This window comes from Mobula hypostoma, chromosome 15 (assembly GCF_963921235.1).
Source record: "Mobula hypostoma chromosome 15, sMobHyp1.1, whole genome shotgun sequence".
Classification (NCBI taxonomy): domain Eukaryota; kingdom Metazoa; phylum Chordata; class Chondrichthyes; order Myliobatiformes; family Myliobatidae; genus Mobula; species Mobula hypostoma.
The window spans coordinates 41,241,225-41,268,081 of NC_086111.1; the positions used below are offsets into that span (position 1 = coordinate 41,241,225).

The 26,857-nt window shown below is 39.1% G+C and overlaps 1 protein-coding gene and 1 long non-coding RNA gene across 3 annotated transcripts in view; one reads left to right on the plus strand and one right to left on the minus strand.

Moving 5' to 3' along the window:
- The window catches only part of tafa4b (TAFA chemokine like family member 4b), a 360,145-nt gene that overhangs the window by 271,936 nt on the left and 61,352 nt on the right, over positions 1–26,857 (plus strand). The gene's annotated exons all lie outside the window — the stretch shown is intronic.
- Positions 19,395–26,857, minus strand: part of LOC134357084 (uncharacterized) — a 29,814-nt gene continuing 22,351 nt past the window's right edge. The window contains exon 3 of the long non-coding RNA XR_010020496.1: positions 19,395–20,440. This is a non-coding gene — a long non-coding RNA (uncharacterized LOC134357084). The remainder of the gene's footprint in view (positions 20,441–26,857) is intronic.

Genomic DNA, 26,857 nt, shown 5'->3' on the forward strand with positions numbered 1-26,857 from the left:
TATACTGTCCCTGGGTTATGAATGCCTTACTTATGGACATTGATACATATCTGAACTGCCACAACATTATTCATTTCAGAAGTCCAATGCATGTACGTATGCTTATTCCAATGAACGGCAAAACTAGTTTTTTCTTTCTCTCAACTTCTCACAATCTTCTTCTCAGCCTTATGTGTTTTTAAAGCAACTTACTACAATATTGTAGAGGAATGGTTACTATGTCCAGTGACTTTTGTGTATTTTTCAACTTATGGAAAAAATTGACATAAGGACATCTGCAAAAATGGACCCTGTTTGTTACCCTGGGATGGCCTGCACTGTTATCTCCGGAGGTTAAATGCAAATCTTGTTAGCAATGCCCACTTCCCATGAATAAATGAGATAGAACTTGTATGTGTTCTACATCAATCGAATTTTGATTGATATATGATTTCATCTCATTAATTTCTTTATTTTGGAGCGTTTTAACAGAGCCTGAAAATATACTGTATATATTCTAAAACATAGGCAGAAATAACCCTTTTAGCATTTTAGGTATGTTCAATATAATTCCTTAGACTCTAATAAGAGATTTTAAAGAAATATGACATAACTTCTCTGCTTTTAATTGTATCCCTCTGGAAATAAATCCAATACTTGGCTACTTCTTTAATGGGCTTATTAACCTCCATGCCTGCTTAGTGGTTTTCTTTACTTTGCTTTCTTTCTTTTTCCTCCGCTACTCCATTTAAATTCTTATTTTCCATAATATGCATATAGCTTCTATTATTTTCTTACCAAACCATAATATCAAGCTTTTATCCATGATGAAATTAACTTTTATGTCAGTTCTATAAGTTTAATAATTTTATACCATATTGCTGTCCTCACTATTGACACCTCTCCCCAATCTAACATGAATCCACCAATCCTTCCTCCCCCCCCCCCCACCCCGCCACAATGAGGGTGTTACCAGCCAAATCTGAAGCGAGCCTGGGCTTTCCTTTTTGGAGAGAAGGGGAATGGGAGGTGATTTGATAGAGATCTATACAGTAAGATGATGAGAGGCATAGATTGAATGGGTAGTCAGAGATATACTCCCACGGCAGAAGTGGCTGATAAAGGGGTTATAACTTTAAGGTGTTGAGAGGAAAAGTATAGGGGGAATGTCAGAGGTATTTTTTACACAGAGTAGTAGATGGGTGGAGCATGCTACCGGGGTGGTGGTAGACACAGGTACATTAAAAAAAATTAAGAGACTTTTAGACAGGCACATAGAAAATAAAAGGTGGAGGGCTATGTGGGAGGGTAGGGGTAGATTGATTTTGGAGTAGGTTAAAAGGTCCACACAATATCATTGGCTGAAGGGCCTGTACTGTACTGTTCCTATGTTGTTCATTCTAAACTCTAATTTGCTGAAATAACTTGTACAGAATTTATCCTTGGGGGAATTTGAATATCCATTTTCCCCCAATCTACAAAAGCTATCTTCTACTTTTTTTTCTTAAGTAATTAGATCAAAGAGATTAAAAAGAAACAGTAAAATATATTTTTTATCACCTACATTAATCATCTTCCTGATTTATATGTTTACCCTTTGCACTGACGCTGGAAGAAGCTGAGCTCTGATAACACCACCTTTGTTGCTGTCAGTTTCTCAAGGTCCAGCATCTGACCTTCCTGAATGTCTGGTCCTTGCATCCCAACTCAGCACTCTCCTAACTCCCCAGACACTTGCCACCATGAGCTTCTAGCATCTCTGATGAACACTTTGACCTCCAATTTCTCATCCCGTTGCTTCCCTCTCCACTGCTTGAAATGTCAGCCGTGACCTTGGCAATCCTTAGTGACCCTCTGTGATGCTTATGTGTGATTCATCTTTCTCCATTCCCGACTCAAGGCTCAAACCCTAGTCCCTCTTCCTCCTTCATCTCACACTAACCCAAGGCCATAGCTCCTATGCATCTTATTCTCCTTCACTTTAACTCAAGGTCCTCTTCTCCAGCACCTACCCACATTTGTTGACAGGCTCCATGATCCAATGCTTTCTTTCTCCACCTAAGATGTAGGCCTGATCCTTCTCCTGTTACACCCTAGTCCCATCCTCCACACTCACACAAAGGCACAGCCCTATTCCTTCTCCCTGTCTCCTCTCAAGGCATGACCTTGATTCTTTACACCGTTTCTGCCCCATGATCTTGTGAAGTTCCTCCCACAGCATGAGCTCTTGTTAGGTCCATGACTAGAGATGCAAGAGATTCTGCAGATGCTGTAAATCTTGAGCAGCAAGTCAGGCAGCGTCTGTGGTGTGGAGGGAAATAAACAGCTGATGTTTCAGACCAAGACTTTCACTAGGTCTGGAAAGGAAGCATCTCAGCTGGAAATGTTGACTGTTTATTCCTCTCCATAGATGCTGTCTGTCTGATTGCTGAGTTCCTCCAGTATTTTGTGTGTGTGTGTGTGTGTGTGTGTGTGTGTGTGTGTGTGTGTGTGTGTGTGTGTGTGTGTGGCCCATGACTAGAGATGGCCCTGATCTCTGAGGGCATATTTTTGTTTGAAACATCCATTTAGTTATGCCCTGGGCTTCAGCTACTACTGAACTGTGTTGTGGAATCCCATGATTGTTGGAATCCCTGCTGTGTGTGCGCAGCAAGCCATTTTGTTGCACTAGAATCTCTCAGCTGTAGTTCTTCATCAGTGATAGAGGAAATAACACACCGTAATACAGGAGATAATGCTCATAGAAATAACACACTGACTGTGCCTGGACCTGGAGAAGCATCAAGTTACCTCAGCTTTGCTTCCCTGTGATCTACTTAACATGAATTCAGCAAAGATTGCTCTAATGGGTTCATCATTCTTAAACTCCCTAAATGACCTTAACCATCTAAAATGGTATTAATATCTGCTGCTACTTTCAGTACATTAGGATGGACATTTGTTCAATTCTAATAGCACTCGGTATGGTCGAGGGCACATTATACAATCAGCTTCTGAAATTTAATTCCATTGACATCAGAAACAAAATACGATGTGCATTTGCTGCTACACTTGGTGTTGAGGGTGGTTTTATACTAAGTGGCACGGAACTGAAATGTAACATATCTTAACCAAATATATAAATCCCGCACCCCCCCCCCCCCGTATTTCTGAGGTTATTAAACATTAGCTTGATCTAGTTATACATAGTCGGCTGGTGGCGTAATGGCATCAGTGCCGGACTTCGGAGTGAAGGCTCCCGACTTCGAACCCAGCCTGCTACCCAGGCACACTTTCCATCCATGCTGGGTTGAGCGTCGAGCTAGCAACTCGACCTCGTAAAAAAGAAATTGCTTGCTACAGAAACATCAATAGCAAAAAGTTGATGGCCTATGCTGTCTCGTGAGTTTAAAAGGCAATTTCCTTCCTTTCTTCCTAGTTATATGTGCAATGTCATTACAATAGTATTGAAGCAAGGCACATACACTAGAGTCTGGTTACCCAGCTCAGACCTGATAAGACACAATCGTATTTGTTGGGCTAGAGTCATGTCAGATTTGAAATAGAAAATTAAGTCTTTGTACTTGGGTCAGAATCTGGCTAGACAGTCAATGTTAACTGAGGGCATATGGGACCTCAGCAGCACTGAGTTGAGTAATTATGCACTGCGTGTGATTTGCCAGATCTGGGCAGCATTCAGTATGCCAATAATAGAGTTGGTTAGTAAAATAAATTACATTTTCAGGTTGACATCCGGTTTGTATTGATTCTGGGCAGGCTGGGTTTAGGTCAGGTTTTAATTTTATAATGAACAGATGTCTGAAGATACAATAGTTTATTTTGCAAGGTAATACACCAAGGTGAATGTTCTAGATGTCAGTGTTGTTTTTGCAAAGAAGGTACACCATATGGCTCTTCAATTGTATAAGCTAATGTTAAAAAAATACACACAGTGTGGAGAAAAGAGCATGTTGTATGCCATAAGATACAGTATAGTAACAAACTGTGGTTGAAGTTCATTTCATGAACAAGGCATGTCTGTGTACTTCATGAGTATGTTGATTGGTTAATTATCCTGGGTGTATGTCGGTGGCAGGGGAATTGCTGGTGGTAGGCGGGGAGTGGGTTGGTGATTAGTTTCACTTCACTTAAATAATTAAAGTTACTGGTTCTGTACTGGCAGAATGCTGCATTATCAGGACTGCCATCTTCCAAATAATCCATCCATCTATTCAAATGTGCATGAGAGACCGTTTGAAGAAGAGCAGGGAAATTTCCATCTGTCTAGGCTGGGAGAAGAATGATGTTACTCTCATTTGCCATTTATTTGACTGCTCTAAATGGATGAACAGTTATGAATGCCTACAACATGATGATGACTGCATTTCTGAAGTAATTCATTGGCACAAAGAGCTTTGGGAAGTCCTGGGACCGAATAAAGCTGCAATATATGTAGACGTTCTTCCTTTTGTATTTTTATCTTAGGATTTATCCTGTTCAACTTGGCAACTTGACATGCTATCTTTTTTCCTAAAACCATATACTTGTCTAAATCTTATCAGCACACAGGTAAAGCAAGCACAGAAATGGACCCACTGTAAACAATGCTGTTAACTTCTTGCTTCATGATGTAAAGGTATATAATTAGACAAATTCTATTGTTTGTTATATGCTTTGCTTTCTTGGCAAAGAGTAACCTTCTGTCATGTGAAATGCACACGAAGAAACCTTCATTATACTACATCAGAAAATGGTGAACAGCATTTGGCTCTTAAATGCCAGAGAGTTTGAAATGACTGAAGCGGAAATGAAAAGCTGATCCCTGGATTAAAGTGATTTCATACCTGCCATGATGTATGGAGTTCCATTTACAGTATACGTGTTATACTGGAATGAGATTGGTCATACTTGTGCCTCAAGATGCAGTTTAAACTTCAACAATATTATAATCAGTGTGAAATCCTTTCAGCTTTTTCTTGGTCCTGGTGTCTTGCTAGAATTGTTTTATGTATTATATTTAGTTTTGAAAAATGGCACAAATGTTGAAATGCCAAACTGTAACAAAGTTGGGTTTATCCAGTGTGGACTCCAAGTGGTCAGGTGTGATGATTACCTGGCATAACTAAGTGCAATATTCCACAATGCAGCCTATTTATTTATTTACTTATTCCGTAAATCCCATACCATTTACCGCTCAGGTTAAATTGCTCCTTCCTATGGAAGGAGGTGAACACCTTGGAGGGATCAGCACATCAACTGACAGGACCAAATTACCTGAGTCAACAGTGACAACGTGTATTTTAGATCATGGGCTCAGTCTTGATGCACTGGTGAAAAGTAGTTCCATAAGCTGAAACCTGGTAAGTAAATGCACAACAGAATTATAATACATTAGTGACATTCAGTTTTTAGGTCATTTTTGCATCATTACATAATGGTTCCAAATACAGATTTGACCTGAGCGAGAAGGATATTCCGGATGTAAATGGAAACTGCAGGGGAGAAGGTTAAAAAGTGATCATCAACAACACAAGTGCAAGTACAAATAATGAAGCAAACCCCTTTACTTATTTCTATTCAATTGAGCTTGGTCTTGTTTTCCATGGCAACATCTCTGTATTTTAGCACTGCAGCTTGTTGAGGAAGATGAGCCAGGTGAGAGGTGAGTTCTCACTATTGCAACAACAGATCCAGGTCCAGGTCCTCGCAGGAACAGTTCCTCAGCCACGATGTGGTGCCAAACTAATAACCAAGTAATCAAATGCCTAAATTAATCCCTTCGGACTGCAAGATGTCCTTTCCCTCCATTCTCTGCATATTCATTGTGTATATTTTAAAACCTCTTAAGTGCCTCTTTCGGATTTTCCTCCACTGACGCTCCTGGAAGCACATTCCAGCCACCCACCATTTTCTGTATATAAAAAAAACTTGTCCCTCTGTCAGTGGTGTATTTAATATTTCAGTAATATTTGGTAATATATTGTTTGATTAAGCATTCTTTATTTGTTCACATACTTTACCTTTACCTTTTCTATTTTCTATTTATGATTTATAATTTAAATTTTTAATATCTACTATTGATTTGTACTCCAGGGAGTGTGAAGCACAGAATCAAATATCGCTGTGATGATTGTACGCTCTAGTATCAATTGTTTGGTGACAATAAAGTAAAGTAATTCAATATGGGTTACAGTATATGTTAGAAGTATGTGAATGGCGTACATTATTACACCACCACATCATATGTGAACACCTCACTAAAAGAAAAAATAACTAAGTACACCCTTTTTCTGGCTCCTGTATTTTTCCTTTGATTGGTCTCTGGAGTTACAAAGCATAACAGGGTTAAACTACCTGGTACTGGGAATACCATGTGACCATGCCATCATTTCATATGTGACTGCCTCATGAAAGAAAAAATAAATACATGTTTTATTCTGGGCTCCTATGTTTTTCTTTCGATTAGTTTCTGAAGTTACAAAACATAACAGTCCTTAAATGCTTGCTCTCTAATAGACATTTTGACCATAGGGGAAAATATTGTCTGTCTGTCCTACCTACAGAATGTCTTCCATAATCTTATAAACTTCTATCAGGTCTCCCCTCACCCTCCATAATTCTACAGAAAAAAAACCTTTGTCCAACGTCTTCTTACGGGACATTCACTTTATTGCATATTAGCTGTAAATATCCGTGTGGGGTGTGGATCAGTTCTGAACTTGTTTGCTGATCCAGGGATGATGTAAAGAGTTCCCATGTGAAAATACCTGAGAATTAGTTCATGGTATCATAGTGGTTGCAGCCAGTCATGTATATTGGCTATCTAAGAGCTTGATATGGGCTTACATAAAGTTGTGCTTCTATAAAGTCTGCCTTTTAGAGAATCTACAACTGGAGGATCACTATTAAAAATAAGATAGAGATAAAGCAAAATATTTTTTCTCTCAGTTGGTCATGAGTTCTTGGAATTCTCTTCTTCAAAGGACAGCAGATACAGTGTCATTTGATATCTTTACAGCAAAGGGAAAGGTGAAGTTATTGGCCAGTGCAGCAAATAGTAAGAAAGTGATTGATGCGGTCGGTGCAGATGGATTAAATTGGCAATGTTACTGATACAATCTGACCAGTAAGATAGTTCCAGTCATTTTCACCCTGGATAGATTTTTTTTTTTGTAATTTAGTTTTTATTGAAGTTCATCATCAGACAGACATTTCTATTAGATATATTTCAGATATTGTACATATATATCATATAGTCATATTTGCCACAAATTTCCACATAATATTTATCTGGGGTATACACTTATAGAAAAGAGAGGAAAGAAAGAACAAGCAAAAGGAGAAAACTGTACAAGTAGGGAGTGATTTTTTTTAACAACATATTCATTGATTGGTGAGAATAGAATCAGGCCTATGAGGTGTTAAGTAGTTAAACCATTTTCCCCAGTATGAATCAAATTGTTCCAACTTATGATTAACAGATGCTGTTATCTTCTCCATTTTGTAAATGTCCATTGTAATTTCCATCCATGCATTTAAAGTTGGGCTCTCCTGTGATAACCATTTCCTGGAAAGGGTCTTTTTACCAGCCACCAGTAGTATATTCATTAAATATTTATCTCTTTTCAACCGCTCTTGAGGTATATACCCAAGATATATGGTCTTACTTTCTAAGGGTATTTCACATTTAAAGATGTCTTGTAGGGCATTTTATATCCCACTCCAATAGTCTTTGTAACGGGGCATACCCAGAAAATATGATAATGGTTTGCATTTTGATTTCCACAATTTCTCCAGCAAACAGGGAGGTTAGTATCATAATGGGATTTCTGAGAGGGTATAATAAAATACCTTATCAAGTTTTTCCATCCGAACTCTATCCATTTCTGTGAACTGGTACACTTCCATTGATACCTCCAGATTATTGTCCATTCTTCCTCAGATATAATTATTCCTTCTTCCTTCTCCCATTTTGTTTTAATGTATGAAGTGGAATGTGTTTTAAGATTTGACAAACCCTTATACACGCTTGAAATGATTCTACTACTGTTATCTGAATTATATGCTTTTCCACCCTGGATAGATCTTTGATAAACAAGTTGGCAAAAGTTTACCAGAGGTAGGTGGGAATGTGGAATTGAGATTGCAGTCTGATGATGTATTCTCATTGCTGGTTCAAGAGAGATTGAAGTCCATCTGAAAAATGATTTACAGCTTGAAGAACTTCTGCAATATGATGTATAAATAGAGTCAGCTATTCATGCACTGTATTTATGCTTTTGAAACAAATACCACAACATGTGAAATTAGTTAATGGCCATGAATGTAACTAATAACTCCATTAAAGAACTGAAGAGAAGCTTCTTTACCCAGAGGCTGTTTCGAATGTGGAATTTGATAATGAGATAGTTGAGGCTGACATCTATATTGGCTCATTTAGGAGACAAGTCTCTCGCCACTTGATAACCAACATCTGACCTGCTCTAGTAGTCAAATAGTGAGGAAAATAGTGCAATTACATTTAAGAGGAAGTACAAACTGCGTGAAGGTTGGATAAGGTTTTACACAACTTAAGTCATATCAAGTGGAAAGCATTGGCATCTGTCTGTTGGACTGAAGGTTAGTTTCTATGTTGGTGAGTCCAAGTAAAATAATATTTAATCCTCAGCAAAAGTGAGGCATTTAAGCTTCTTTCACTTGCCACACATATAACCGGTGTCGCATGTCTCTGGTGAATCTGTCCTGTCTGGAATCCCTCTGCTTAACTTCATTTTCATCCCCCAAAAACCTCACATGTTGCAACATTCCAGCTGGAAACCAATTTATATACTAATGGAACTGTTAGCAAAAATAAGCTAGACAATTATGATAAACACTTTATGAAGCTCACACAGCAGCTGAAAGAAAATCAAGGCAGGTTTAGATTCACTAATACATTTGCTTTCTATGCTCTTGAAATTAACATCAATTAGGTAATTTTGGAGAATTATTACACATAGAAAAGAGGTACCAGGATAATCCAGGATATATCCCATGTTATTTTTCGTAATTTCTGAAATGAGACCTGAAGACAACTGTAAGAATGAAAACAAAACCCTAATGCATATTGGTGGCGAAGGATGGAGTGGGGGGAAGACATGGGTAGATCATTAGATATGTTACTGAAGAAAGAAAATATTGACAGGGGAATCTTGACAGTTATCTAGAGGTTTGAAATACAGTGAGGGAAAGGCAGCTGGAGGACCAAGCCCATGGGTATGTATCTCACTGTTTAATTAGAGGTCTACTCCTCTGACACTGGTTTTGGGCCAGTAAACAAATAGGAGTCATGGCAATGCAAGAGCCAATTCTCATTGGTGTAATTACTGACATAAACATTGTACATTATGTTGGCTAGAATGAACAAAATATAAAGCCATTATAGGAAGTACTAAAAATATAATAGTCACATATATCATTTTCATCTGCAAGGATGTCAGAGGTAGAACCTTTTAATTTCAAAGCAGATAGCAATCATTTCCACTGCGCCAAATCACAAATTGTCCATTCCAGTAGCTAGCATGGTTTCATACACATATAATGAAAATTTGTGTCTTATCTATTGTATCTACAACAGGAATCCCATTTCCTGAAGTCATCTAGGTTGACTGGACAGCCTAGAACAAAACTCAGAGCTGGAAGAACCAACAACTGAAATAACATTAGTGACTGTGCCTCAGGACAGTTGGGATAGACTTGACAAATTGTGCTTTCCTCTTTCAATATAGAGTCAGAGTTTTATAGCACAGGAATGGCCAGTTCAACCCACTACATCTAAGACAATGTTTTTGCCCATCCAGTACAATTAAATTTGCCTGCATTAAATCTGTATCCTTCAATGTCTAAATATCTTTTAAATATAGTAATTGTATTTGACTCCACAACCTTCTTTGGTAGCAAGATCTAGACACCAACCACTCTCTGTGTAAAATGACTTTCACCTTAAACTTCCTTTAAAACTCTTTGCTCTCATATTAAACCCATGCTCTCTGGTTTTTGATGTCCCTACTAAGAGAAAAAAAGATTCCAACTATCTCCATTATTTATGCTTCTTATATTGTTATGTACCATATCAGTTAATCACCCAACTTCCTTTGCTCCTAGGAAAACCATTCTAGTTTATCCAATCTCTCCCCATAACCAAAGTCCTCCAATCCAGGCAAAAGCTGGTGAATCTCCTCTGCACTCTCTCCATCACATCCATATCCCTCCTGTTGTGGGGTGATCAGAACTACACGTAATCTATCTGCGTTGTCACTTTCAAGGAACTGTAGACTTGAATCCCAAGGGTTCTTAATCAAACAAGACTCAACAACATTCATTCATGTCTTCCCATTTCCTTTATATGTCCAATTTCCCATCTGATCTACTGTATATCCTGCTGTACCCATAGACAATGTTCCCTGCTATCCACAGCACTGCCAGTTTTCACGCCATGCAGAAATTTATTGATCATACCTTCTACACTCATGTATATTGGGTGTAGAAGATACTCCAGGACTCTACCTGCACACTCAACTAGAGATGTCTGAATTGGATTACCCCATAGTTAAGTTGAAAAACATTTAACAGTGAAACAATGTGCTTTGCAGATAGCTAAATATCAGCACACAACACATGCATGCACTATATGTTCATTAAGCCACTTGAATCTTGTAAAATTGGGATTATCAGCAGTAAAATAAGGATCTGGAATTGACACAAAAACTAAAAGGGAACCATACAGTGGAGCATAGCACTAATAAATCTGAAGTGGGGACTTTATTGCTGAACAGAAACAAGATAAACATATTCCTTTCTTTTGTTAAGTCTACTACTGGTTTAGAATATAATAAACATCTGATTAAGATAATAACCTGAAAGGAATCCTGTAATTATTCTATTTCAAGAGGCAATTGTTCTTATATATCCAATAACAATTACTTTTACAGGTTTTCATAATTGAATTGTGATTGTAAGCAACGTGCCTGAACTTTGGAGAGAGTTGAAATAAAGATGCCCACATGTTACAATTGAGCTCTGTGGAAGTGAGGAATTCACTCTGAAAGCATCACCCTGACCTTGTTTTTCAGGTTACACGGTAGCATGAGAGTTGCTGCACTCAAGTTCCTTTCAGATATGAAACTTGTTGAATGTCAAAGACTTCCCTGGCTGTCATGCTTGTGCCTGATTTCCAGAGCAAATGAAGCATGGTCACAAATCTTAAGACTTTTATACACAGACACAAAGCAAGGTCAATACAGTCATCTGCTCCAATGTGGTTTGAACTCTAATTTACTGGTTGAGGAATTTTCAGATTGGAGAAGTGGCTCATGCTTCTTGTGTTAGTTGACAAGGTACTGATGAAGACACTTCTGTTTTTGGTAGTGCAAAAATAAAAACAGTGGACAACACAGCGTGTTTAATAAACCTATGAAATTTGCTTCGCTATAATTGTAAGAATAGGAATTATGATCTGCAAGAAAACAGAATACTAAGTAGAAGCTCTCTACTACTCTAAAAGAGACAGTCAAAATGCAAAAGAAATAAGGATTACACTAATAATTTGTCTAGTGATACAAATTATATCTTAGTTAATATGACATTCAAATGGCCTTAAAAGATGAAAGAGTGAAACATAATGTATGGAAGAATGCTGGATTATCAAGACAGTGAATTATAGAGGATTTCTCTGTTGTCTTTGTATTAGGTAAAACAGTTTGTGGATATTCAATAACTTTAATCCAAAATCAAATAAAACTCCCTTTGAAAAAAGATCTTGGCTTCAATTTTTTTTTAGCTTATTCTACAACCAAGTGATCGGGGTGAAATTTTCTGCTTCTTATTAAACCCTGGAGGTGAATTTCTCCTGAGCTTATGGAGACTACATGAAATGAGAATTCATGTTATTGCCCTCTCTTTCAGCATTTGCATAGGAAAGCAGAATTTCACTGATTACATTTTCTTTGACGTTGGCTACAGTACAATTCATGCACAACTGAGGGTTGATAAGAATACGCGGAGAATAATGCAACTAAATAACATGTTGATCTTCCGAAAAGGCACATAACCAGTATATGTATAGGTGAATATGCAGGTAGAGTTTCAGGAATAAAAGGGAAAATAGGGGAAAAAAAGCCTTTTTCAGTTATGAGATTATTTAAGTAAATGTGGAAATGTGGAGGGGCAAACCACAAATAAGCAGGTGGATTCAAAGGAAGAGATCCGATGGGTATGTATGCAATGACTCCCATGCACTACACATAGAAGTGCTCCAAATTGGGATCAAATATCTGAGAGTTTGAATAACTATCTTCAGTGGGGAACAAGTGCATGATTTTCAGTTACCTTACATTGCCACAGAAGGATGACAAATTTACTTCAATATTTGAATTGTTTGTCTGCATTATTCAAGTATCGTGTTGCAGTCATATCTGAAAACAGAAGCCAGGAGGTTAATTCAGAAATATTAGAATAGGCTGGAAGAGGAGGCATTGCCTACAAGATTGAATTATTTAAATTTCTTCCTCACTGTTATCCAATTTCTAAATAGACAATGAACCTATGAACACTACATAATTACTTTTAAATGTGATTTTTGCACTACTTATTTTAACCTAACTCTTTAATAGACATATATGTACCTAAATAACTCAGTTTATTTCCTCTATATTTATTTATCATGTATTTCATTGTACTGCTGTTGTAAAGTTAACAAAGTTCACAACATACGCCAATGATATTAAATCTGATTCTGATTCTAAACCAGTCCAAGCATCGTCTGAAAGGATGTTGTGTTTTATAATTAGTCAATAGACTTAAGGTTAAGCTGCATGATATAGATGATATGGAAAAACGCGAACTTCTATCTGAAAGGCTTAACAGTTTTTTTGCAGATGTTCGTCAAGACAGAGCATTTTGAACTCTAGAACTTAATCTTCTTAACTTGTTGCAGGGAGGCTGCAATGGACATCATAAGCACACAACTTGTCACTTTGCCAGAATCTCAGTGAAACAAAAATAGTGCTTGTTGCAAGCATTTTCCCCCATTATTGATGCTAAAATCAGAATAGCTTAGGAAGTCATGGGGCAGTTACATCAAAAACTATGCTAGAGGCTATTTTCCCACACCACAAGAAGAGGAGGAGGGGGAGTAGAGTACAATTCCATTGTTCACTCTTGCATTTTGGTTGAGAATAGAACACAAGGTGAGTTCTGGAAAGCAAGTGAAGGCAAGATCCCTTCTGCAGAGCAGAGTTCCAGAATGACATCTCCTGTTCTCTGTTAGTTAATAGTGTCACCTTTTGGAGCCAGTCACAGAAAAAGAAGAGCTCATGTTTATGATTGGACAGATGTTAATTTTATTGGAAAGTAGAATATGCGCTGGTCTGAGGAAGAATTCTACAAATATATTGTGCATTGTTGTGTCATAAGGAGGTGGCTGGGAACGGACCCAAGTGTAAGACACAGACACTGAAGTACTAGGGACAGGACTACGATACAGAGTGAAGGCTAGGACATGGACACGAAAACCGGGAACCCGAAACAGGACTGGACAAGAGAGCTAGGAGCCCCGGCTTGGACTCTAAGCCAGAGACTGGACAAAGACCCAGAACCTGGGTCTTGCCTCTGGCTCAGACCCCAGAACTAGGCAAGGACGTGACTTGGCTGGCAGGCAGGACGAGGCTGGAGTCTCCAGACTTGAGGAGAGGCTGGAGACCAGAGACTTGAGGCGAAGCTTGAGACCAGAGACCTGAGGCGAGGCTTGAGACCAGAGGCTTCAAGCTTGGCTTGGGGCGAGGCTCGAGGCTTGGGGTCTTGAAGCTCCTCCTGGGCAGGGTGCGCATCTCCACCCAACGGAGGAGAGGGACAGGAAGGGCCAGAAAAAAGCCACAGGGTAATGGCAATCTGGCCTGACTTACCTGACGGAGGCAAGGGACAGGAAGGGACAGAACCCACCGCAGGGTAATGGCAATCTGGCCTGACTTACTCGACAGCGGCAAGGGACAGGAAGGGACAGGACCCACCGCAGGGTAATGGCAATCTGGCCTGGCTTACCCGACGGAGGCAAGGTACAGGAAGGGAGCTAGGTTCAAGGTGGCTCCAAGACAAGACTTCAGGCGAGATGAGGCGAGAGTTACCAGCAAGACAAGGCAAGGCTTCAGGCAATGCAAGGTGAGTCAAGAACTTCAGGCGAGGCGAGAGTTACCGGCAAGACAAGGCAAGGCTTCAGGCGAGGAAACAGAAGGCAGGGGAAGGGATACAAGGAGTAAGGACAAGAACAATCCAGCAGCCACACCCTGGTCTCTGGAGATATTTATGCAGCCAGCCCCAGTGAGAATCAGCTGCCTCATTTAGTGCTCAACAGGAACAGAAACAAGGTAGACAGGAAAACCTGGAGCAACGGTCGATGGACCGAACCATGAACCGGAATGCGGACCTCACGGACCAGACCATGACATGTTGTTCAGTATATAACCATTGTTGATGCTAACTGGAGACAGGACTTCTCACATATTCTGGGGAGAATCACATCATCTTTGCCTGCTGTAAGGAATGGTAAGAGATGTGAAGGGTGTGATGCTCATTGATGGTTGCACAATTTTTAATCTCATTTGCATCTCTTCAGAAAATAATTTACTAGATGCTTACATGCAGTTATCTCTATACGATATTCAGGCATTGGTAGGTAAAGTGTGCCACAAAAGTATTGGACAATGATAATCATCTGCAAAGTAGAGAATCTAACCCACCGACAATTGAGATTCAATGATTCTGAGTTTCCCTCCATCAACGTCCTGAGGGTCACCACTTGCTAACAACCCAACAGGTTTAGTCAATGACTACTAGAGCAGGTCAGATGTTGGTTATCATGTGGCAGGAGACTTGTCTCCGGTGACCCCTGTTTCCATCCAGGGGGTCAGGGTGGACATGGTGGAGGATTACAAATACCTGGGGATATGAATTGACAATAAACTGGACTGGTCAAAGAACACTGAGGCTGTCTACAAGAAGGGTCAGAGCCGTCTCTATTTCCTGAGGAGACTGAGGTCCTTTAACATCTGTCGGACGATGCTGAGGATGTTCTACGAGTCTGTGGTGGCCAGTGCTATCATGTTTGCTGTTGTGTGCTGGGGCAGCAGGCTGAGGGTAGCAGACACCAACAGAACCAACAAACTAATTTGTAAGGCCAGTGATGTTGTGGGGATGGAACTGGACTCTCTGACGGTGGTGTCTGAAAAGAGGATGCTGTCCAAGTTCATGCCATCTTGGACAATGTCTCCCATCCACTACATAATGGACTGGTTGGGCACAAGAGTACATTCAGCCAGAGACTCATTCCACCGAGATGCAACACTGAACGTCATAGGAAGTCATTCCTGCTTATGGCCATCAAACTTTACAACTCCTCCCTTGGAGGGTCAGACACTCTGAGCTAATAGGCTAATATTTCCTGGCATAATTTAGATATTACTATTTAATTATTTATGGTTTTATTACTATTTAATTATTTAGGGTGCAACTGTAACGAAAACCAATTTCCCTCGGGATCAATAAAGTATGGCTATGACTATGACTATGACTATGACAATGAGCCAATATAGATGTCAGCCACAACTATGCACAAGGTGCAAGTTGGGAATGTGATGGAATACTGTCCAGTTATCTGGATGAGTGTACTATAGCAACTCAATACCTGGATGAATGTACTACAACCCAAGAAGCTCATCACTATCCAGGAAGAAGATTCTAGTTGGTTGACACCACACAAACATTCATTCTCTCTACCAGCATTCCACCTATAGCTACAGTTATCTGCAATGTCCTTTACCTGACAGTAACTTTCACAGTATATGACAGTCAAACACCATGGCTTTCATAAAGAGTTATAGAGTTAATCAGCATGGAAACTGGGCATTAGGCCCACCACATTCACACTGCCCCAAAGGTTACCCATCCGTATTAATCCCATCTTTCAGCACTTGGCCGGCACTTACTCTGTTCTGCCTTGATGGTCTGGCTGGTCATCTAGGCACTTCATAAATGCTGTCAGCAACACTACCTCTGCTACACTCTCAGGCAGTGCATCACCAGTCTCCGGGTGAGAAAGGCCCTCCTCATGTCCCTTCCAAAACTCCAACATTGCTCTGGAAACCCATGACCTCTCCCATTAAGAAGGTTCGTGGGAGCACCATCTTCATCAACATGATTGCCTCCAATCTATAAACCATCCGGGCTTGAAATATGTTGTTTTTACATTATTGCTAGTTCTAAATGATAGAACATCTAACCAACAGAATTCTAGAAATAATTTTACCCATAGGACCAAGAGGTTCAAGAAGATGAGTCACCACCACCTTATCAAAGGCTCTTTTGGGGTGAATTGAAGATGATTTCTTAGCATTACCGCACTGATGATGTTGTGACATTGTTATCCAACATGGCGACCAGTCTCGGTGTTCTTCGAAACTCAACCAGGTTGACTACCTATGCTAGTTCTATAGAGGGCAGAACCCACTGTTCAACACATTCAGAGACACAAAAATTTTAGATGTTAAAATGCTGCAATGCTACATGAAAGGATACTTACAAATCATGCAATGTTCTGAAGCTAAAACTTGATGGGTTATGATAAATAGGACTGTTTTGGTCTGCAACACACATAGATGGGTGGCCAGTAGAATCACAAGCACATTGTCATGAGATCCCTCAGGTAGTTTTTGTGCCAAATCAATTTAGTAATTGAAGAGTTGGGAAGACTGCATGAGCAAGAACATGGCCTCTAGTATTAGTAGCAGGAGATATCGCAGTAACATATCAAGCACATCCAATACATGAGTTGCTTTATTGATGAAAGCACATCATCAGCATTTTAAAGACTAGAGTTGTTCCTCTTATTTAAGGTATTGTAGATAAGGCATATAGGATTGCTTTGAGAAATGGTAGAGAGGACCGTCAGGTCACCGTAGGGCAAGTTGCTTCAGTGACTTACTGAAATCCAGCTCTTTAATTCTTGTGTGGTGCTTGTGCAGAAATCTTGGAAGATTGCCAGACCCACTAGGGTGCACCGCTGAAAATGTTCAATTTTCTCTCGTTCTTCTCTTAGGACCTGATTTTTTTTCCCTTGATTTGCTGTGAAAGAATTCATGCCCCAGCACCAAATACTGCAATTACTGTGTCAGTTCACCCTGGGTATAATGTATAGATACTAGAAAAATGTTCTTCAAATATTAAAAATATATTTTAAGTATTAAATGATCTAATTTCTTCAAAAGCACATTTAATGTCAGAGAAATGTATACAACATGCATCCTGAAATCCTTTTTCTTCGCAACCATCCATGAAAACAGAGGAGTGCCCCAAAGAATGAATGACAGTTAGACGTTAGAACCCCAAAGTCCTCCCTCCCGCGTGAAAGTGGCAGCAAACAACAATCCCCCCTCCCCACCGGCAAAAAAAGCAATGGCATCCGCCACCGAGCACTCAAATGTGAGCAAGGCAACAGTAGAGACACAGACTTGCAGTACTTCAAAGTCTACGTGTTCACCTGGTATTCGACATACCACAGGTTCTCTCTCTCCCTGATCAGGGAGAAAGAGGTGTCTCCGTTTTCACAGTGAGGGGGAGGCATAACAAACAACTCGCTGGTTTATGATGTTAAAAGTCCATTGCGTCGCTTTTTCCGAGCTCTGTGCCCAAAGACCTCAGGTCTCTAGGCTCACAGCCAAAGATTTTCCAGCTCCCATGACAGACCAGTTCTGGACACCGACCTTCGACCCACCCGTCTCCAGAGCCCCAAGATCCTAGGCCTCCAAAGGTGAGCCAACCTCTTAGGCCGTGCCCTTGGCATGTCAGATAACGGCCAGTCGTGACACACTGAGAGTGGGTCCCAATCCCACAAAGAGCCGAAGTCAGCATGCAAATCCAGGTCAGGGTCTTCAAAAGAACCCTGAAAGGGGAAAATAGAGATATTAAAGATGGAAATAGAACTGTTTCCGAAGATGCAAGCAAAGGAGCCACTGTTTAGCGCCACCTTGATTAAGCTCCACATTCTTGTACTACTGTTTCATAAATGTGCTTCTTTGCGGACCATTTCTTAAGGCATATGAAATTTACAGTCAAATTTATAATACACGGAGCAGCACTTTTAATTCATGTTTTGTATAAATAGTGCATTTTCTGTTTAGAATAGTTCACAAATGCTTCACTTTGAGGTATGTTTGTGGTGATGTGAACACTTGGTCTGGAAAATAAAACAGGATTTACCTTTGCTGCATTGATAAAAGGGTGGGTTAATCTGTAGATGGTTAATCAGCCAATGGAGTAGCAGCGGTTCATACTACACATCTGAATTGAAAAGACTGTATTTCAAACTTACCATTTAAGTATATTAGTTTCCTGTATATCTGTGCTGTGGCCCTATGATATATTGACTACCAGTTGAATCTTGAGATATTTCACACTGGTGCATCTGCAGTGAATCAGTGGTGTACAAACTTACTTCAGGTTTCCCTTTCCCTTCTGCTTGATGATGCTTCTTGCTGTAGTTCCACCCCAATGTTCTGTAGCTTCTCTCTGCATGTACAGTATATGGTGCATATGTTCTAGCTCCCAGTTTCTTGCATTTCCAAGGCTATTGCTTCTTGCCTCATTATCTACATACTTGGCACAGGGAGAATTGATAGTGCAATGCTATGTTCACTGATTTTCTTTATAATTGAATTTATGTAATAGTAAAGTCAATGTCAATTGTGAAACTTAATGTACTCATTCAATATTTCTGTAATGTACTTCCTGCTCTTCAGAGTATTGAAACAATTTCATCTGCTAAGACTCACTACATTACAACTAATGCAGAAAGGAAGCTTGCTCTCCAGAGGTTGAGAAAGACGATTTTTGGCCCTGTTTTACAAAAGAGTCCATAAATCCTTAAAGTATCATTGTATTAACTAAAAACACTTTATTAAAAAAGAAAAATAAGAATTTGTACTTATTTGGGAAGCTTTTTCAAAGCTCAGAATATTTCATAACATTTTATAGCTAATGAAATAATTTTGAAGTATAATCAGACACTGGAATATCAAGAGCATTGCAGACAATTTCTATGCATTCAGGTCCCACGCGCTTCAGTGCTTTTCAGGTTAAATAATGAATCTCACCATCAAGCCACCATTTAGTTATGAGGCATTATTATTTTATTTGTTTTTTAAGTATCTGAAGAGTTTTAAGCAGCTTGCAGTATCAGAGGGCACTGGTGTTGCATCATGCAGGAAAATGGGGGAGTTATAGTTGCATCATATTTATTACTGTATCATTAAGCCTGGACAACTGTAGAAGCATATTTTACACCACAACTGAGAATTGAAATTAAATTAATCTGGAATAAAAATGAAGTAAAAGTATAAGTCACTCTGATTCAATGTTGAACTGCCCTTGATTCCTTTCATCTACATGTGAATTTGATCCATGATAATGTCGTATTTTCTCTGAAACAGCTTAGTGGGTCTGTGGCATTTAGACTTGAACAATAAATACTGGTACTGCGAGCGTGGGCTACATACCTTGGGCCAGTCATAAAAAAAGAGAAACATGTTTTAAAGAACCGTTTGTTGAATTGTAAGTAAGTTTGGCATTGCAAAGATATGTGTTCATCAGGACGGTATGTCTGATTGTCTCACATACAACATACATACACCTACGTTCACTGATATCTCCAAACCAGGTTTCACTGCCTTCATTCTCGTGGTGCCATCATAGTAACTTGAAACAAAAAAAAATGCTGCAAAATCAAAAGAATACAAAAGAAGTACTACTTAATAGCTTTTTTCCTAAATGATCATTGATTGGAATGACAACTGTTTAAAGAATTAATAATTGCATGGGCTGAATTTGAAGTGCTATATTGAAAATTCTGTTAATTTTCTTATTTCAATTGAACATCATGGAAATTGGCAGTGGGAACAAAAGTGCAATAATAACTATTGTACAGAGTATCCTGTAAACCATTCAAAACAATGTGGATATCTTTGGTGAGGGGATTGCCACATTTCAGTGATTGCTGCCTCTAATACCCCAGTTGTCTGTAACTTAGTCAAAGATGTCATCATGTTGGTATGTATTTAATACATTAAAACTTGAAATGAATTCTTCCAATGTCCCTGCAATCATGCACATTTCGTTCCTCCTGCTAGTGCATTATTTGCTGCAGGGTTAGCAGTATATTCCCATTGCAGAGCTTGGAAAATGCTGAGCCATTGCTGTCCCCATTTGCACCATCTGTTCTTGCTCACCAGCTTGGGCACCTCTCTTTTCAGACCCACCACAGTGTGCATATGCAGGCAGCGGGTGTGGATGACGTGTAATGGTGCACCCTCAGGGTGGGTGACTTCTTCTGAGTAGCATTCATCTTCCACATCACACTGCTGAGCGGCTTGGTTGATGGGAAAAGAGGCACCAATTGGCACTGTAAAGGCAAGATTGTTTTAAATTGTTATAATGCACGTGATAATTGAGGTAGAATTATGTGACCACCCATAAGACTCCCATTTTCCTGCCTTCAATTGGTATTGTATGCCAGGAATGGAAAACCATACCGTTTCATTGGCTCTCCCTGGTAATCTGTATGATCTCCTCCAGGAAGGTGGGAAGGAGGAACTCTAAGGTGAAGTAATAGTATCTATGGAACAGGTAGGTTGAGAATATCTGTTGATGGTATATTGCAACATGGAGAAGGTGAATGTGAGTGATAGTTGGAGATATGGGGGGCGGGATCTGAGAAAGTATGCATACTGAGGAAAATGGGTGTATCTTTTTGGGAATTGGTGATTGACGGAATGTACTGGAGTAAAGTTAAGAAAGCAGACATAACTCAGGATTTCAGTGAATATGGTACTATACTTGCCCTTTCTATTCTGATGAGAGCAGTAGTAAGAAAATACTTGCAGTCCTGAATCAAGGAGCAGGGGAGCACACTTCTGCTGTTCAAGTATCTTCAGCTACGTCTTCTAAGTGTGACCACTGCTCTTTTTCCTCCCTTAAGCAGAGAAAATGATATCTCCTCAGTTCCTCACAGATCATAGCGAGAGATCAACTGATGAGTCACTGAAGCAAGGTGCTGCCTTGAATCAGTTGAGGTCTACCTTGTCTTCTCTTCTTGTTGCGCAGGTATTTAGAGATGCATCCAAGATCGACTTTAAAGAGAGGCGATGGAATTTAGTTGTGAGCATGCTTATCATGTCGGCACAGCCTAGTTGGGAGGAAGCAGAAATTCTAAGCTTGTGTTTTAGCTCCATTAAAATGGATATCAGATAACTTGTTGTAGGAAATTTCAGTTAGCCTCTTTGTTGGCACTTCCCAACCTGATGCCTGCTGGCAGTTCACTGAGATGGATAAAATCAGCACACCTATGTTTTTGGCTGGAAATTTTGATGGCATAAGCCTTCTTTAGGAGGAAAGTGGCTGCCAAAACTTATTTGTACCATATTCACAGAACAATGCATTTTCTAAAAAGATGCTGAAGCAAGTGAGCTGGCTTTGCAAGTGGTACAGACTGATTTGTAGTGCAGAAGGCATGTTGAGTGTTATGCTGCATCCACACATATCAATGATCAATAAATAATTTATTACTTTGAGATCCTTCTGCAAGGTATTCTTAGTGTATTATAAATTAGATATTTGGGCCTTATAATAAACAAAATGAGGATAAACTCTGATAGGTATGTAATGCAAGATATTTAGATGTTTTTATGTAATTCTGTCTCAATGACTTTATTAATGTACTTTTGTAGGAATATTGTTTGTTAATGAATTTCACCCTCCTTGAACCAGTGTTGTTAACATTTATAGATTCAAATGTCAGTGGGTTGAAGTAATGGGCTTTGACTAATTTTCCCAAGAACGATTTTGGAAAATAATGTTCGTTATTGCATTGCACAGTGAAACATCTTTGAAGAGCTTTTAATTAAATGGTACATGTCCTACCCTCAGTGCTTTGAACTACTGCAAAAATTGTAATCAGGAACAGAATGGTAGTTATAGCAACATTTAGGGTGCTAAATTCAAAGGCATAAAAAAAGTTTTAAAACACAGATTAAAATCTCGTATTAAGCCGTTTTTGTTAAACCAGAGATTTGTTGCTTAAAGTAGTTGGGTAGATTTGCAAGTCTAATTTAAACACAGACAAAAATAGATTATCTAAAGACATGAACATTGAAGGTACTCAATATGTGGAGTTGCAAAGTCAGATTGCTTAAATCCTGTATAAGTAAACTAAATTCCATCAAAAATATAACAATGGAATTGTGTAAAGTTTGAAATATGCCTGAACAAATAAAAGTAGATTGCAGACTTTTACCTGCATGTAAAAGCAGTGCTAATTAAGTGTATAAATATGCATTCTGCTGTTTTGTATCACCGAAGATGACTTCAAGAATGCAAATTGGATTTTAGTAAACATACTCAGACGTGCTAAATTCCAGGATAACAAATGTCGCTCCATGAATTATTCGTAGTTTGTGGAACCCTAATTTACTCAAATAATCCAGGCCTTTGAAGCAGCATTTAGAAAGATGCAAGAAGCTTGAGATTTATAAAATCATAATGATTCCAGTAGTTCCCTATAAACAGCTCCAGTTAATGCTAGCATTTTAAACAGCAGGAATGATCTTTACCTTGATTTGAAAATATCAGGCATCAGAACTGAGGTGCTCATAGGTTAAAAAGCAAGAAATTTCAGTGTTTAATATGAGTGCAAATGTCAACAGAATACCTGTAACTCACTGAATTCCACAATTATCTGTTCAACTTATTTTAAGTATGTTTCTAGAGCATTTGAGAGATTTTTCTGAAATAGAAGTTTACTCACCCCACTGTACTGTAAATAAAGAACACCAGCAACTGATTATTTTTAATTTGTCATTTTGGTAGGTTTGAGATGCTCAATTTTGTTATTTTTGATTGGTTGCCAGAGAAACATGCATTATGTATTTACCTCTCGCTGCTAAAGGGTGGCGGGCTAAATTGGCTCCCTGATGTAATTAGTTACTGGAGGCTCTATTGACCTGAATGATTGTTCAAGTCACCAGAAATATTAAGATTACATCCTCTTTGCAAGCACAAAGCACCTAAGGTGCAAATGTGAGCTTGAGTGATAAAATGGAATTCAATTGATTTGCATAACTTGAAAGAAAAGAATTGTGCCACAATGTGGTGTGTAAAAATGAAATTAATAAACCCTATGAAATCTATTTTCTGTTATTGAATTTAACAGCATTTGTCCCTCAGATTCAAAGACTAAAAATTAACTTCTCTTTCCTTTTTTGCTTGAATTTTGATCTGTTTACATTTATTAGTTGTGGTCCAACAACAGAGCTCAGGGCTGGGAAATTAAAGCTGTAGTTCAGAGTTTCCAATTGACCCCACGTGATCAGTTCAGCAACCTGGCAACATGATCAGTTCAGCAACCTGGCAACATGCAGTGTTCATCAAACCCGGAAATAACTTTAAAGATTAGGTGGCAGAGTATAACCGACTGATGGAACATCTAGACCTCTCTTAAAAGCCTACAACATATTGCAAGCAGTTTGGTTTTTACAGTAATATGTTCAACTGATACTTTCAGCTGCAGAATGCAATCCACAACACCTAAAAGTTTAGTTCAAAGAATACTGCTGACCTCTGTGGGTAGGAAAGGTCATTTTGTTAGCTCCAAGAAAAATAGAGCAAACTACGGTTCGACCTTCTCATAATCAAAGGGTGTCCTATTAAATAGCAGCTGTGGTCACATTTAAGCATTTAAACTGTTACTGCTGTGTTAACTTCGCCAGTTGATAATACACTGCTCCCTGTGGGTCAAGCAGCACTATAAATCCAGGTCAATGCTATAGTCAGATGCTACGGGGCAGAAGTGAAGTAATTCTGAATTGTCAGAAGTGGCATCTTTTAGAGATGTCATTAGACTGAAACTTGAGCTATTCAGGTGTATATCAACGATCAAAAGCAGAGTAAAAATTTCTTTTTTGTACCTAGTCATCACATGAATAGAAGGAAACTAACATTTTCTCTTACTGGGAGGTTTCTGTGTAAATATTATCTGATGTTGAGTAGCCCAGAATAAGATATATTTACATATAGGTTATGAAGACATGCAGTCCTCTTTTATTGTCATTTAGTAATGCATGCATTAAGAAATGATACAATATTTCCTCAGGTGTGATATCACAAAACACAGGACAGACCAAGACTGAAAAAAACTACAAAACCACATAATTATAACATATAGTTACAACAGTGCAACAATACCATAACTTGATGAAGAAGTCCATGAGCACAGTAAAAGTTCAAAGTCTCTCAAATGTCCCACATCTCACGCAGACGGGAGAAGGAAGAAAAACTCTCCCTGCCATACCCGACCACGGTCCGACTCTGAATCATTCGAAAACTTCGAGCTCTGATCAGCTCTCTGACACCGAGTACTGAGCCCCATCTCTATCCGAATGATTCGACCTCCATCTCGGTCACCAACAGTAGGCAAAGCCGGGGATTTTGAGGCCTTCCCTCCGAAAGATTCCTGACTGGGCAGTAACGACAGCAGCGAACGGGTGTTTCAGAAATTTTTCCAGATGTTCTTCTGTGCTTTCACTTCCATCTCCATCAAATCAGAATTGTCCACGACCCCTATTTATCGGATACGATATCATTTTTCACCGGAGGGCTGCGCACGCGCGGCGCGCTGCTTCTCTCTCCTCCCGCCGATATCAAGTCAAGTCAAGTTTATTGTCATTTAACTATAAGATATCAAGTCAAGTCAAGTTTATATGAGATATACATATATACATGTATATATACATGTATACCATTAGACGAAACAAAGTTTCTCTGGATCAAGGTGTAAAGCACAATAGTACACATAACACACATATAACACACAATAATTTAGGAACGTAAGGATAAAATCTACATATGAATTACACGTAATAAACAAGGTAAAGTGCATAAAGTAAATATTGTCAGATACAGAACAGATTAACTGATGACACTTTGAATGCAACGCGGCAGGGAGTTCAGAAACCTAATGGCCTGAGGGATGAAACTATTTCTCATCCTGACCGCTCTTGTTTTTATGCATTGGAGTCTCCTGCCTGATGGTAGAAAGCCAAAGAGGATGCTGGATAGATGTGTGGGATCTTTGATAATACTTAAAATGCCAATGAGTTAGAGTGTGACAACCTTTTGTGTGCAGTTTAAATTCCTTTGTGTGCTGGTAGCAAAAGATGTGTGCATGTGTACACCTTAGAGGGGATTGTATCTAATGAGCTTGGCAGCCAATTCCACCAGTAACTGGCCTTTACTTGCTTGTAACGTAGATGGGACAGTATTACTAGATGCATGCCATTTATACTTGTCATGGTGTGTCCTGTGCTGTATCTTTCCTTTGCTTCCTCCATTTCTTTTGGGGAGCCTGTTGCCACGGTATTGTCGATTTACCAAAAGAAAAGTTGAACCAAAGTGCTTAGCATGAAACCGTGAGATCTGAGCATAAATAAAATGTGATGGGAAAAGGCCCAGTGGGAAAAGTAAAAACTAATGCAGAAATCGCTGGAAATAGTGGGATAGGCAACAGCTATGAAGAGGGAACCAGATTTAATGTTTCAGGCCGATGACCTTTTATCAGATATTCATCGTCCATGATATTTTGCTTTTAGATGAGGCACAATAGGACGAGTCAATCAATATAATGATAATGCCATGCTCACAGGATCTGGATTTGATTCCCAATTCAAATCATACAGAGGAAAGATGCGAAACACCCAATTTAAGGAATGTAATCAATTATATTCAACATTCAAGTGGCCAGTCTGTTCCATAAGCTCTCTGCACTTTGGGAAAACTGCCTACATTACTCTGCTTTGCATAACCTGTAGGCATGACCGTTAACCTTGATAATGTAAAGCACACAGTTTCACACCTCCTTTATTTGAAATGTCTTGAAAACTTGAAAAAAGGTTATATAATGAATCTACGCCTACCTTCTAAAGGTGGTGGCCATTAATCAGGTGCAACTAATTAGAAAATTTATCCTCTTCCCTTCATAGAAAACTGTTTGACGATCCTTTGGTCTGTTGTAGAAAATTAATGATATGGTTTACATTGTAAGTGATATCATTGTGGCATAATCACTCCATTTCCTTAAAAATACATTGCCTTGAAATTCCTTGCCAATTTCTAGTGTAGTTGTAGCTGGGCGATGTTCTCTGCATTTGAAGTTCCATTGAAGTTAATAGCAGTCAATGAAAATGAATTTGAGAGATTCTGAATCAGAATATTTTATTGTCATATACCCCAGGGTGCAATGAAATTCCTTGCTGGCATGAAGCTCGTGGAGTAAACAGTGTACATGGTAATAAATACTACAACGAGCACAAAACAGCCAAGTGTATCATGCTATTACTACTGTCTGGTGCATTGAGTATTGCAGAATAAAGATGAACTTCCAGGCAGCAACCTTTTCATAAAGAGGGTGCCTTTTTCCTTTTTTCAAATCTCTATTTAATTGATCAATCCTCACCAGAGAAAGCAGGCAACTGATTGAGAGCAGCTATGGGGTGCAGTATTGTAAGGAAATTGAATTAACATGTTTAAATGCTGTTATTTGCCTAGGGTACTTCATTAATTGTAATTTTAAATAGTGCATATTAAATCAACTCTCTCACACCTCCGGTCTCTATCAGTCTTCATTATTATTTCCTAGGGCCTGATTTATAATAAGGATTTAAAAAAATGAGTGAAGTGGCCAAATTCACGAGAGGATATAGTGCATTAACCTTTCATGTTACTATCTGGGCACAAAGGCTGTTATTGTACATTCTCTGTTGGTTACAAA